Source organism: Nipponia nippon, unplaced genomic scaffold (genome assembly GCF_047370975.1).
Source record: "Nipponia nippon isolate SJK-2023a ecotype South Korea unplaced genomic scaffold, ASM4737097v1 scaffold_33, whole genome shotgun sequence".
NCBI lineage: Eukaryota > Metazoa > Chordata > Aves > Pelecaniformes > Threskiornithidae > Nipponia > Nipponia nippon.
In genome coordinates, this window is record NW_028262351.1 from 2,633,795 (window position 1) to 2,647,156 (window position 13,362).

General features: G+C 44.4%; 1 pseudogene; it reads left to right on the forward strand.

Annotated features, from left to right (window-relative positions):
• The first annotated feature begins 11,413 nt into the window (after window positions 1–11,413).
• Window positions 11,414–13,162, forward strand: LOC148054184 (endogenous retrovirus group K member 5 Gag polyprotein-like; annotated as a pseudogene).
• Window positions 13,163–13,362: the final 200 nt, after the last annotated feature.

The window sequence follows — 13,362 nt, forward strand, 5'->3', positions numbered from 1 at the left end:
TCTATGACAAGGTGACCTGCTTGGTAGATGAAGGGAAGGCTGTGGATGTTGTCTACTTGGACTTTAGTAAGGCCTTTGACACAGTCTCCCACAGCATTCTCCTGGAGAAGCTGGCTGCACACAGCTTGGATGGGTGCACTCTCTGTTGGGTTAAAAACTGGCTGGACGGACGAGCCCAGAGAGTGGTGGTGAATGGAGTCAAATCCAGTTGGTGCCCATCATGAGTGGTGTTCCCCAGGGCTCAGTGTTGGGGCCGGTCCTGTTCAATATCTTCATTGATGATCTGGATGAGGGGATTGAGTGCACCCTCAGTAAGTTTGCAGATGACACCAAGTTGGGTGGAAGTGTCGATCTGCTGGAGGGTAGGAAAGCCCTGCAGAGGGACCTGGACAGGTTGGATCGTTGGGCTGGGGTCAATTGCATGAGATTCAACAAGGCTAAGTGCCAGGTCCTGCACTTGGGTCACAACAACCCCATGCAACGCTACAGGCTGGGGGAGGAGTGGCTGGAGAGCTGTCTGGTGGAAAAGGACCTGGGGGTGTTGGTTGACAGCTGCCTGAACATGAGCCAGCAGTGTGCTCAGGTGGCCAGGAAGGCCAATGGCATCCTGGCCTGTATCAGGAATAGTGTGGCCAGCAGGACCAGGGAGGTGACAGTGCCTCTGTACTCAGCACTGGTGAGGCCGCACCTCGAGTACTGTGTTCATTTTTGGGCCCCTCGCTACAAGAAGGACATCGAGGTGCTAGAGCATGTCCAGAGAAGGGCGACGAAGCTGGTGAAGGGTCTAGAGCACAAGTCTTATGAGGAGCATCTGAGGGAACTGGGGTTGTTTAGTCTGGAGAAGAGGAGGCTGAGGGGAGACCTTATGGCTCTCTACAACTACCTGAAAGGAGGTTGTAGCGAGGTGGGGGTCGGTCTCTTCTCCCTAGTAACAAGTGATAGGACAAGAGGAAACGGCCTCAAGTTGCGCCAGGGGAGGTTTAGATTGGGCATTAGGAAAAATTTCTTCACCGAAAGGGTTGTCGAGCATTGGGACAGGCCGCAGAGGGAAGTGGTTGAGTCCCCATCCCTGGAGGTATTTAAAAGACGTGTAGACGTGGTGCTCTGGGACGTGGTTGAGTGGCGGACTTGGCAGTGTTAGGTTAATGGTTGGACTTGATGATCTTATGGGTCTTTTCCAACCTTAATGATTCTATGATTCTATGACAGTTTCTCCACAGCTGATGCCTCAATGTCTGGCCAGTCCATCATTGCTAGGGTGTTGACGTATGATGTGCGTGCATTCTGTGCAAACTTCTGTTACATGGACCATGTGTGCTAGATGTCACCTGGATCTTTGGACACCTGTTTTTTGTCCAGGTCACTGTAGATCACCTCCACCACCACTAATTCCCTCGCATACTAGATACCTTCCTCAATGGTGGTCCACTTGCCTTGGTAGTTTTTAAGATCTTTCTTGAGGGGATACCTTGCCTTCATGCTTGATAGGAGCTGCCTCCAGAGGCTTTGAATTGTTGCTCCTCTTCCAATCCCTTTATTGATTCCTTGGTCCCTAGTGAGGGATCCCAGCTGCCAGGCTTCCTTGCCCTCTAATTCCTGACTGTGGGCCCCAGCATCTCAGCATTGGAGCAACCAGACAGCAATCCAGTCTCCTGCCTGGTGGCTGTAATCTTTCCACATAGCTCACGGCTCACTTGGGTATAGGGACCTGGTGGTTTTCGACTTGTTTGATTTCTGTCTCTTCCTTCTCCTGTTCTGGCAGCTGATCTGCTGCAGAACAGGCTGCTGCTTTTGATTATTTCTTCTGTTCCCTCTCAGGGAGAGCTGCTGCTTCTTTTATTAACCAGGTTGACCTCTGCTTCCATTGTTTCTTCTTGACTACAGAAGTGACTGTTACAGTCAAGGGTTGGGTCTCAGGTTTAGCCACAATGTCATTTATACATCCTTAGATCCAGGGACCCTCTTGCTTCTTTGAAGGTGCTTGACACAGGCCCAGTAGACATAGAGCAGGCCCCACCACAACTCTAGAAGTCTCTGTCTCTTTTTGGTATAGTCACTTACTTCAAGTGGTCTGCCATTTCAACAGGATTCCATGTCTGTTCAAGCATAAACTCCCAGAGGGCTATCAGAGGTGAAAACCACTCTAGGCACCTGCCCAAGTTCTTTCCCACACCTTGCTACCCAGGAATCGGCTGCCTTGGCACATTTCTGTGTATCATCCCCAACCAGTTGATTACTGGAGGTTCTGCTGTGTTCTGAACTTGGATTGCTGGATTCAGAGTCTGATGTGGTGGCAGGGGCCATGTAGGCACTATTGTAACCCTTATGAACAATAGTCAAAATTAAAATCAGGCTCATGAAGGAAAAATGGAAAGGACCCTACACCATTTTACTGACCAGCTTTACAGCAGTAAAGGTAGAAGGAATTGACTCCTGGGTACATTACACCCGAGTGAAGAAAGCACCCTCAACGAAGCAGTGGACCACTGAACAGACTGGAGACTGTAAACTGAAATTCCTCTGATCAACAGACCCACAACATTCCACTCATTTGCCAGATGGTTTCTACCCTGGTTGGGGGTTAGTGAACTTGAGAAAGCTATAATAAATATATCGGACGTAATAGATAAGATCGGCAATGAAACCATGGATGCAATATCAGCCTTACAGGAAGAAGTGACACAGTTGGCTGAATTTACTATTCAGGATACAATGGCCCTGGATATGCTCTTAGCATCTAAGGGAGGAGTGTGTACTGTCCTAAATACCAGCTGTTGTGTCTATGTGGACCAAAGTGTCAGAATATCTCCTGAAATTTTTACATGAAACTCAAAAGGATGATACTTCCCTTGGCTTTGCCGAAACTTGGAAATGGCTGACCTCTTGGATACCAGATTTAAGCTTGTGGCTAAAGAAGCTAATATGTATATTGATTATAGGATTATTAATATTTGTATGTGTATATGTGTTAATCCAATGTGCATGGAAATGTTGCTCCACACTGGGGGGGACAGATCTATGAAAAGATGAGACTTGTATAAGGAAAATATGAATCTTTCCTTACACAGTCTCAAAGGGGGGAACTGGTGACTAATTGTTTGAATTTATGATGATATTGTCTACCTTGAGAAGGTATGTGCTAAAGATAATGAGTACGAGAATATCTATAATGAGGAACAGAAGGTCAAGAAATCTCTAAAACAGCAAATGTATATCTTTGAGTGTCAAAACTCCTCCTTAAACCCATTTTGCTAGTCAGCAAGATCCACTAATTGGTGTCCCCTAGGTGAACCAGCTAATTATAATATGAAAACTACACCTCTGTTGGAGGAGCTATCTGCCTCCAGAGGAAGACCCCTACCGGCTGAACATGCGTAGTGATTTTAAAGGGAGCTATATCTTTAAATCGAAGTGAGAATAGAAATAACCAATGACTAACAAGTAGGTGTTAACAGTAGGCATAGTTACTTTAATTGTATAAATATGTGATGCAAGGATAATGGGGTTTGCTAGCTTCGTGGAATTACCACCTAGCACCCATCTCTCCGCAGAAATGAAATAAAGCAAATATCTTGACTCAGTGTGTGGATTGGTTCTTGCACACTGGGTAAAGAACCCATCTTTGGGACAACATTTTGGCGACTCTGGTGGGACTGCCATAAGGCTTTGCCCGGATCATCTTGCCATCCCAGACAGTGAACTGGACCGGATAGAGCTCCAGCGCGTACCAACCTATTGATCGGTGACTCCTCCAGATTCTCTCCGAAGTCAGGGCAACAAGCAACTCAAAGGTGCAATGCTGAACAGAGATATTTGCGACAGGGCAAAAGGGGGGCGAATTCTTGGATTGGTAAGTGTAAAATTTTATTATAAGGTTAAAATTTTAATGTATTATCGACCAGTGGGGTCAACAGAATTGATCTCCATTGTAAGTCACGATAATGCTCAGCAGGGGGCCTTAATTGATCAGTAGGGTTGGAGTGGTGTGCATTGGTGATTATTAAAAGGTCTGGACTGATATGGTATGGTTAAAGTCGCATGTAGATGCTCAGCAAAGGTTGCCTTAATTGACCAGTGGGGTCGGAGACAAGTGCACATAAGGCAAATACTGACCAGGGGGTCAGAGCTGGCAAATAGGTAATAGGTAATTATTTAAGAATTTGGTTAAAATGTGATCAGACCAATCCACAATTCCTTCCTGTAGCCCTTTGGGCTGTATTTTGAAAAACTGGAACAAATTTGGAGGGGACCCTATGACAAAAGTCAAAATAAAATGATATTGTAATCAATGGTGGCTGAATTATAAATTGGATGATGATGAGACCTGGCCAGAAAATGGATCAGTAAACTATAATACTATATTGCAATTGATGTTGTTTTGCCATTGGATGGGAAAATGGGATGAAGTACCTTATGTTGATGCCTTTATGACTTCGTATAGAAAGCTTACATCTTTTCCGAATATCAGGCTGACAACTGACCCGGTAATGTATACAGCTTCTGAGAGAAAGGAGATCAGTTGTTGCATGGGCTGTCACGATAGAAAGGTTATGTGAAGTAGCTAGAAAATGGACAGATTTGAATCTTGACAATGAAGCAAATCAGAGGATTATATGTTGTTTATTGGGTAGTCGGCGCAGGATATAAGGAGAAAGATGCGGAAAGTTGATGGGGCAGGGGGTATGTCGATAATTGGGATGAGAGAGAAAGAAAAGAGAAACAGAATAGAATGAAGTTGCAAGCATCTTTGCTGGCAGCAGCAATAAATGGGAATAATATTAGAGGGAAAGGTAGGGGTGGAAGTAGAGTAAGAGGGGGATGAGGTGGAATGATGCATGGAAGAGGTTCACAAAACCAAACCCTGTTGGGGCCAAACCAATGTGCGGCCTGTAAAAAGGTGGGACTTATATCCCAGCTAAGACCAGCCTGTTGGATGGAGATGAACGATTGACCCAGTATGTTATAAGTATGCAGAAACAGTTTGCAGACAAAATAAAAATTATGCTCAAATGGTACCAGTCATCACCACCTAAAGTACAGGTACATGATATACAGCCGGGGGATAAAGTTCTAATAAAGATATTTTCTAGAAAGTCTAAGCTAGAACCGAAATGGGAAGGGACATATACTGTTTTACTATGCTCTTACTTTGCTGTTAAAGTTTAAGGAAAAGAAAATTGGACACACCACTCGCACATTGAACGAGTGAGGGATAGCCAACCAGCTGACAAAATGGAACACCCCTTAGGATCCTCTCTATTAGCATTAGGGACTAATCGATGACCTTTGTCTGACATATTAAGCAGGAATGCTTAATAAAAAAAACCAAAGGGAGTACTGTTGTAGAAATCACTTTCTAGCTCAAATAGAATCCAATACATAGTGTTAGGAGCAAGACCTGTTGAAGCCTTAGACTGCAAGCTGTGAACGTTCACCTAGATGATACACTGACTGTATGCTGAACTCCTACCTAGCTACATGAAGGAAGGCCCTGAAAGTGGTGCAAACCAGAAAGATAAGGTAGCCGAAACCATCGGCAGAAGCTGCAACTATTTAAGATAAGAAAAGGAATGTCCTGCCTGGAGACAGGGAAAGGATCCAATAAGGAACAAGAAGACCCCAGACCCAGATATTACTATTGGACCGAACCGTCGCATGAGGGGAACTTAAACTGTAAGGGTATAATTGCCCAGGGATCTCTTGGTTTGGGGTCCCTCCCCAGAGGCATCCAGCTCAAGCTGCTCTTCACTGCTGTACCACTCAATAAATTCACCTGTCGTACGTCATGTCGGAGACTCTGCTTTGGGGAAACCTAGGGTTGAGCCTGAAGGGAGAGGAAGTGCCCGAGGGTGAGGGTGTGTGTGAGCAAGGAGTGGAAAAGGGGTGCCCGTCAGCTCGATGGAGGGACTCCGGTCCTAACACTTAAAAAGTCTCAGGTGGTGTGTGTGTGTGCGACTCCCTGAATGGTGTGTGAATGCTCGGGCAGCTGCTGCTCCTTTAACAATGGCACACACCAGTATGAATGTTCCAATTGTGTAGAGATAGTCAAGAAACCGTTTTATCCACAAATCCAAAACACAGCACCATATGGGCTGCTCTGAAGAAAGTTAACTCCATCCTAGCCTGATCCGGTATGCCTGGTTATTAATATATCTTCTTATTTGTGGGTCTTCACAAACCATCTCTTGTTCACTCTTATTCAGAGCAGTCATAGTCTTTTTATCTGAAATGAACACCATCAGCAAGTCAAGTCTGAAAGGATCCCGGAATACCAATATAGGCTTCTTCAAGCTTGTTTCTAACTCTTCAGAGACTGGGTTGCATTCTTCTCTTCAAGTCTTGGACAGAAAACAATAACATCATGGACTTCTTCAGTTATTAAAGTTTCTTTTTCCTTGGTTGCAAGAGTAAAATGTGTTCATTAAATAAATTTTATGTAGCTTAAATTTCTCAAGTAACAGAAAGAGTAAGGATTTGTCTTCATGTACAGTTAGTGAAAGTTATTTCCCTTCCCTCACAAATAAATTTGATTCCTTCACCTTAATCTAGACTGTGTGATAATTTGCCTTTAATGTGTGTGTTTTCTTTTTCCAGGAGACTAAAATAGGTTAAGGCTGAGAATTTAAAGGGAGCTAGATGGCAACGCATGTTAAAATTCAGTGGGAAATGTTCATTTAACTCTTTGTGGTCCTTTACAATTCTGAATGCAACATGGCATGAACACAATTATTTCCATAAAAATGACACCTGACTTCAGTGGGCTGAGCTTCAGGACTATATAGCTAACGTTCCCCAATGTGTGTCAGCATACATTCATTTGAGGACAGCATTGACATGTTTTAGTGAAATTCCTGAACTGTGAATTAGGATGGTTGAGGTGCAGGCAGACATTTGTATCTTTTCTATTACAAAAGTGTAAGGCCTGGCAGAAAGGTAGTTTAAATATCTCAGGATTTAATAGCTCATGTTTTAAATCACTGCAGCAAGATTCACAAGAGCTTGCTATTAGCATCTTAAGAGCCTGTAAAAAGACAGAAACCCTTCAGATTAGTAGGAATTACCTAAAATGGATATGTAATTTGAGTGGATATGCCTGTGAGCCCATTTCCTCAGTGCTTTCATTTAGACACCTTCCATGGCTGTTTAATTTCATGGTACTTAAACATTAGAGTTCAGTATGATTAGTTTATTATATCTTCAAAACTGGTATTAAGACTGTGAAATAGGTTTGTTTCCTGTTCTCCTTCGCGCACCCCTCCCCCAACTTTGGAGTTTGGATAATGGTGAAATGACTGAAAGTGAAATCTAGTACTTTTCACCTTGGGGAATACTGCCTGAAGAATTTGTGAAGTTTTTCTGAGTTACATTTAAAAAATTAAAAATAACTCCTTGTCAGTTTGGTCAGTAGGTGGCATTTGGGTTCACATATAGAGCTCATAAAGCTTTGGGAAACTACTTTTAAATATATTTCCATTGCACTCTGTGAGCCTGTTAGCACAGTTATAAAAACTGTATTAATGTCGCATATGAATTTATTAAGTAAATCTAATAGGCTCACAGGGCATACCAACTTACACTTTTCAGGTGTAGCTCATATTTCTGAAGAACACTAATAATCTTTTTGGAGGCAGGTATTATAACTTACACACATCAGTTTTATAACTCTAGGTTTAACTTCCTTAGGACTATAAAATGCATGAAACAAAAGTATAAACTATAACTTTTAATATACATTTGATTAATAACCACTTTACACAGCTGGGTAAAACTGGTATTTAAAATTAAATTGTGTACTCACTCTAATAGCCTGTTGTGGTATGCTGAAATACATATATTTTTAAAACTTTAGTCTAACATTTGCTCCTAAGCTTTTAAACATTAATAAATATATGAATAAGATGTTGCAAGGTCCTTCCAGGTGGTTCAGTTTGGAAATTACATTCTAAAACATTAAAATGATAATTCAAAATTATTTCTAAACTGTACCTGGAAGAAATACATTAACTCAGGTGCATGGTCCCCATTGGATTATTCACTGAGTATCCAGATGCTTTCTAAAGGTTGGGCTGATATGCTAGATACTATTTTAATTTAAAAGAAAAGAAAAAACAGCCCCTCAAACCCCTCTACAGTCTTGTGCAGCCTTTCACTTGATTTATGTCAACCTCCCTATATATCTACTTATTTTGAAATTGAAATGACAGGTGAATACACCTGCGGTGATGAACAAACTAGGTGGTACACTTGCTAAATAGCTGGAATGAAACATAGGTTTGCCCCTTTCTGTACCCTCCCCTTTCTTTTTTGTCAGAAAGATCTTGAAGTGTTTTAATAACATTGTTTAGCCTTTCATCCTGCTTGTCAGGATCTATAGCTAAATATTACTGTCTGACTATCAAAGGGAAAACTGACAGATTGAAACATATAGATAAAATGATTCTAAAAAGTAATGGAGTCCACGGTGGAAACAAGTTTAGAACCCTGATCTTTCAAATATCACTCGTTTTTTGTGTTTTTAATAATAAGGGTATCTTTCCTTAAACATGATCTAAAGTTGGGGTTAACCACATCTTCTCAGTTACAACACCTCTCTTTCCCTCTACTTCTAGTTGTATTTCTATTTGTGGAGCTTTCTAAGTGCAAGGATGATTCCCTGGTGATGATGCTAGTATATTTAGCTATTAGGCTCCCTTATGGCATATCCAAATTCAAACACATTTGTTTTTATAACCTATATCCTGTCTGTATTGCTGAGATTTGTTTCCCATTTGACTGCCCTGGCTGTGCTCAAACTCACGTGCAGATATTCTCTGGTCAGCCTGGAGGTTTGTTTCATTGAATTTTGGGTTGCTGATTTACTTTGATCTTAATTGCATGTTGCTGGTGTACCAGTTTAGTTTGGGGCATCCCTGATTTTTGACAATAGGTACTGTTCTGGGCCATAGGTGGAGATTTATTTTGTCTCAAAGTGAAATAAATATGACAAAAATTATTGTTTTACCTGTCATGCTTTTAAAAAGTTGTGCTGCCCCACTGATAGCAGGAGGATGTTGCATCTGCTTCTACAGCTGTGCTACAGCTTGACAGATTCTGTCAGCTGCCTTCTCTGCTGATGATGGTTGAGACACTCCTGCTGGCAGCTGCGCCCCTACTCACTCAGGACCCTGTAAATCCTTAACTGTCATGAGCTTTATTATAAATGCTTTGGTTCTATTATCTACTCAAAATTGTCATCTTTGTCAATACTGCCATCTCAGATGAAGTATAGACAGCCATAATTAGATTTTCTTCTCTATCCATCATAGCATGCATTTTGTCCCTAGTTTTTCTTGGCATTTTGTAATGGGTGTATATGGCAAGGCTTTGGTGGTGGGGGGTTGCAGGGGTGGCCTCTGTGAGAAGAGGTCAGGGCTGCCCTGTGTCAGACAGAAACGGATGCACCTCAGGCCAAAGCTGAGCCAATCAGTGAAGCTGGTGGTACCTCTGTAAAGACATTTAAGAAAGGGCACAAATGCTGGACAGGAAACGAGGGAGGGGAAAAAGTGTGAGAAACAGCAGTGTAAACACCAAGGACAGAGAAGGAGGGGGAGGAGGTGCTCCAGGTGCCAGAGCAGCGATTCCCCTGCAGCCCTTGGAAGATGTAACGGTATGTGGAAAGAGAGTGTCTGCTCCTTTAAGGGTATCTTGTAAAGAATCACAGAATCATTTAGGTTGGAAAAGACCCTTAAGATCATCGAGTCCAACCATTAACCTAACACTGCCAAGTCCACCACTAAACCATGTCCCTAAGCACCACATCTACACGTCTTTTAAATACCTCCAGGGATGGAGACTCAACCACTTCCCTGGGCAGCCTGTTCCAATGCTTGACAACCCTTTCGGTGAAGAAATTTTTCCTAATATCTAACCTAAACCTCCCCTGGCGCAGCTTGAGGCCGTTTCCTCTTGTCCTATCGCTTGTTACTAGGGAGAAGAGACTGACCCCCACCTCACTACAGCCTCCTTTCAGGTAATTGTAGAGAGCAATAAGGTCTCCCCTCAGCCTCCTCTTCTCCAGGCTAAACAACCCCAGTTCCCTCAGCTGCCCCTCATAGGACTTGTGCTCTAGACCCTTCACCAGCTTCGTTGCCCTTCTTTGGACACACTTCAGCACCTCGATGTCCTTCTTGTAGTGAAGGGCCCAAAAATGAACACAGTATTCAAGGCGTGGCCTCACCAGTGCCAAGTACAGGGGGACGATCACTTCCCTAGTCCTGCAGGCCACACTTTTCCTGATACAAGCCAGGATGCCCTTGGCCTTCTTGGCCACCTGAGCACACTGCCAGCTCATATTCAGCTGGCTGTCAACCAACACCCCCAGGTCCTTTTCTGCCAGACAGCTCTCCAGCCACTCCTCCCCCAGCCTGTAGCGTTGCATGGGGTTGTTGTGACCCAAGTGCAGGACCTGGCACTTAGCCTTGTTGAACCTCATACAATTGGCCTCAGCCCATCGATCCAGCCTGTCCAGATCCCTCTGTAGAACCTTCCTACCCTCCAGCAGCTCAACACTCCCACCCAACTTGGTGTCATCTGCAAACTTCCGGAGGGTGCACTCGATCCCCTCGTCCAGATCATCAATAAAGATATTAAACAGGACTGGCCCCACTACTGAGCCCTGGGGAACACCACTTGTGACCGGCCGCCAACTGGATTTAACTCCATTCACCACCACTCTCTGGGCCCGGCCATCCAGCCAGTTTTTTACCCAGCAAACAGTACGAACATCCAAGCCATGAGCAGCTAATTGTGGGAATAAATGAGATAGTGTTTTACTTTGATGAGATGCAGCTGTGCCCTTGAGGCTTGTTACAAACAGGTTCGCAGGAATGCAGCTGTGGCCTTGAGGCTTGTTACAAACAAGTTTGTGAAACTTAGAGGCAGAAAAATAAGGATGAGATTGGATACATCCCTGAAAGAGGAATTCGCGTGCACCAACTTGAAGAACCAATAAGTAACGCTGAGGGGACGCGTGGACGCAAGACAGTACCCAATGAAATAAGTTTTGCTTGCTCGTGAACACTAGATCATATTATAAAAGGGATAGATTGTAAAAATAAAGTGTCGTCGTCGTCTTCTTCACTTGTCTTCGCTTGTCTTCGCTTGTCTTCGCTTGTCTTTGCCTAAATTCATATGCGGAGTCCGTGTTTAATTGCCACAAATGGTGACCCCGATGTGATTCGGTCCTATGACGTGATTCGGTCCTACGACGTGATTCGATCCTAAGAACCGCGGATGAGAGAGCGGATGGTCGCAAGCTCAGCTGAACTTTATTGCAGCGGACCATAGAGCTGAACTCTACTGCAGTGGACCAGAGAGCTGCTTGTCGACAATTAATCGCCTCGGGAAAAAGAGGTGAGCAGCTGGGAACGGGAAAATGGGGGCGCAAATGTCCTCGGAAGAAAAATCTATTTTGCGTATATTTTTGCGAATCCTTGCAAAAAGGGGCATAAATTATGATGAAGGAAAGGTTCGGTTGTTGTTAACTTGGCTGCGAAAAAACGGGCAACAAGCGACCGCAGCGACCGCGTTCCAGGTGGAGACTTGGGAGGAGGCAGGAAAAGTGTTATGGGAAGCGGCCACCAGGGGGGACAGTAATGCCACAAGTGTTTTGACGACGTGGCGTTTACTGAAAGACTCTTTAGAACAATTAAAGTCAGACCGAAAGGCTGCAGCCTCTGCTACCACTCCGGAGCTAACCCCGCAGGGCACGCCGGAGACACCGACATTGGGTTCGTCCTCCGACATATCTCTGTTAGTGGGGGCTCAGGCTGCACAACCCTCCACACCCCCCCCGCACCGCCGCTGCCCTCTGCGCCGTTTTCTCCTTCACCTGCTCCTATGGCTTCAACACCTCCGCTAGACCTTCCGATCCCTGCAACCAGTACCCCTCCACTTCCCCGCCCACCCCCGGCCCCCCGCTGCGTCGGCACTCTTACCGCCTTTCTCTACCGCTTCTAATGCTGATACTCCACAAACCCATAATCAATTGCCGCCCGAGGAACGGGGGGCATCAGCCGCTGCTACGAGGTGGCAAAGGATTAGACACCAAGCATTGCAAGTGGGAGATACAGCTTTTTGTTCAGCGATAGCGTGTCCTGTCATACGCAGCAATGGAAATGTCCCCGATGAGCATGAACCTTTTGGCTATAATGTTTTAAAAGATCTACGACAAACAGTTGCCGCGCATGGACTGGGTTCTCCTTTTACACAATCCCTGCTACGGGGAATATTTACAAATGAAATAGTACCATTTGATATATGCACGCTTACTAATCTTATATTGACCCCAAAGCAAAAGGTGATCTTTGAAAGCACCTGGCGTACCGCCTGTCAAAACGCCACAATTATCAATAAGCAGCGACAACAAGGCGACCCTTTACAAGGGGCAGGACTCCCTCAGCTTATGGGGGATCCGCCGCTAAATCACCCAATGTTATAGGCACGGTTACGACCAGAGATATTAGCACAAGGCAGAGACCTTGCTTTACAGGCATTACTAAGAGTGCCGGATGCCGGAAGAGCAACAAAATCATTTACATTAATAAAGCAAGGGGCAGGAGAGGGATATATCTCATTCTTAGATCGTCTTAAAGAGGCTTTGGAAAACCAAGTCAAAAATGCAGAAGCAAGAGAGCTCCTACTCTTACAATTAGCTTTTCAAAATGCGAATACGGACTGTAAAAAAGTGCTTTTGCCTCTAAAAAATCCCTCCTTAATGGACATGATAGAAGCTACCCAAAAGGTGGGGTCAATGTCCCATAATATGGAAACATTAGCTACAGCTTTTGCCACCACAATGAAAGTACAGAAATCATGTTTCTTCTGTGGAAAAACTGGACATTTTAAAAGAGATTGCCCACAACTGAGAAAGAGAGGAAAACTGAGCGCACCAAGCGCACCCGGACTATGTCCAAAATGTAAAAAAGGAAGGCATTTCACGAACCAATGTCGATCGAAATATGATGTAGATGGCAAACTATTGTTATCGGGAATCTCGCGAGGGAGCGCGGAAGCGGAGCGTGCTCAGACAGCAAATATGCCGTTACAAGCCTTTCCGATTGTCTCCGAGCCAGCACCGCCGGCAGTGCCGGACTGGATGTTTCCACAGACACCACAATTCTAATTACGGACCGAGCAGTGCATAAAGTACCGCTACAAGCCAAGGGACCAATCGGAAATGGACTAAGTGCTCTGCTATTATGTCGCTCCAGTGCCACCCTACAAGGACTATTTGTTTTACCAGGACTTATACATGCTGATTATGAGGGACAATTACAAGCGATGCTATGGACTCCCTCACCTCCAGTACAGATTCCCAGAGGA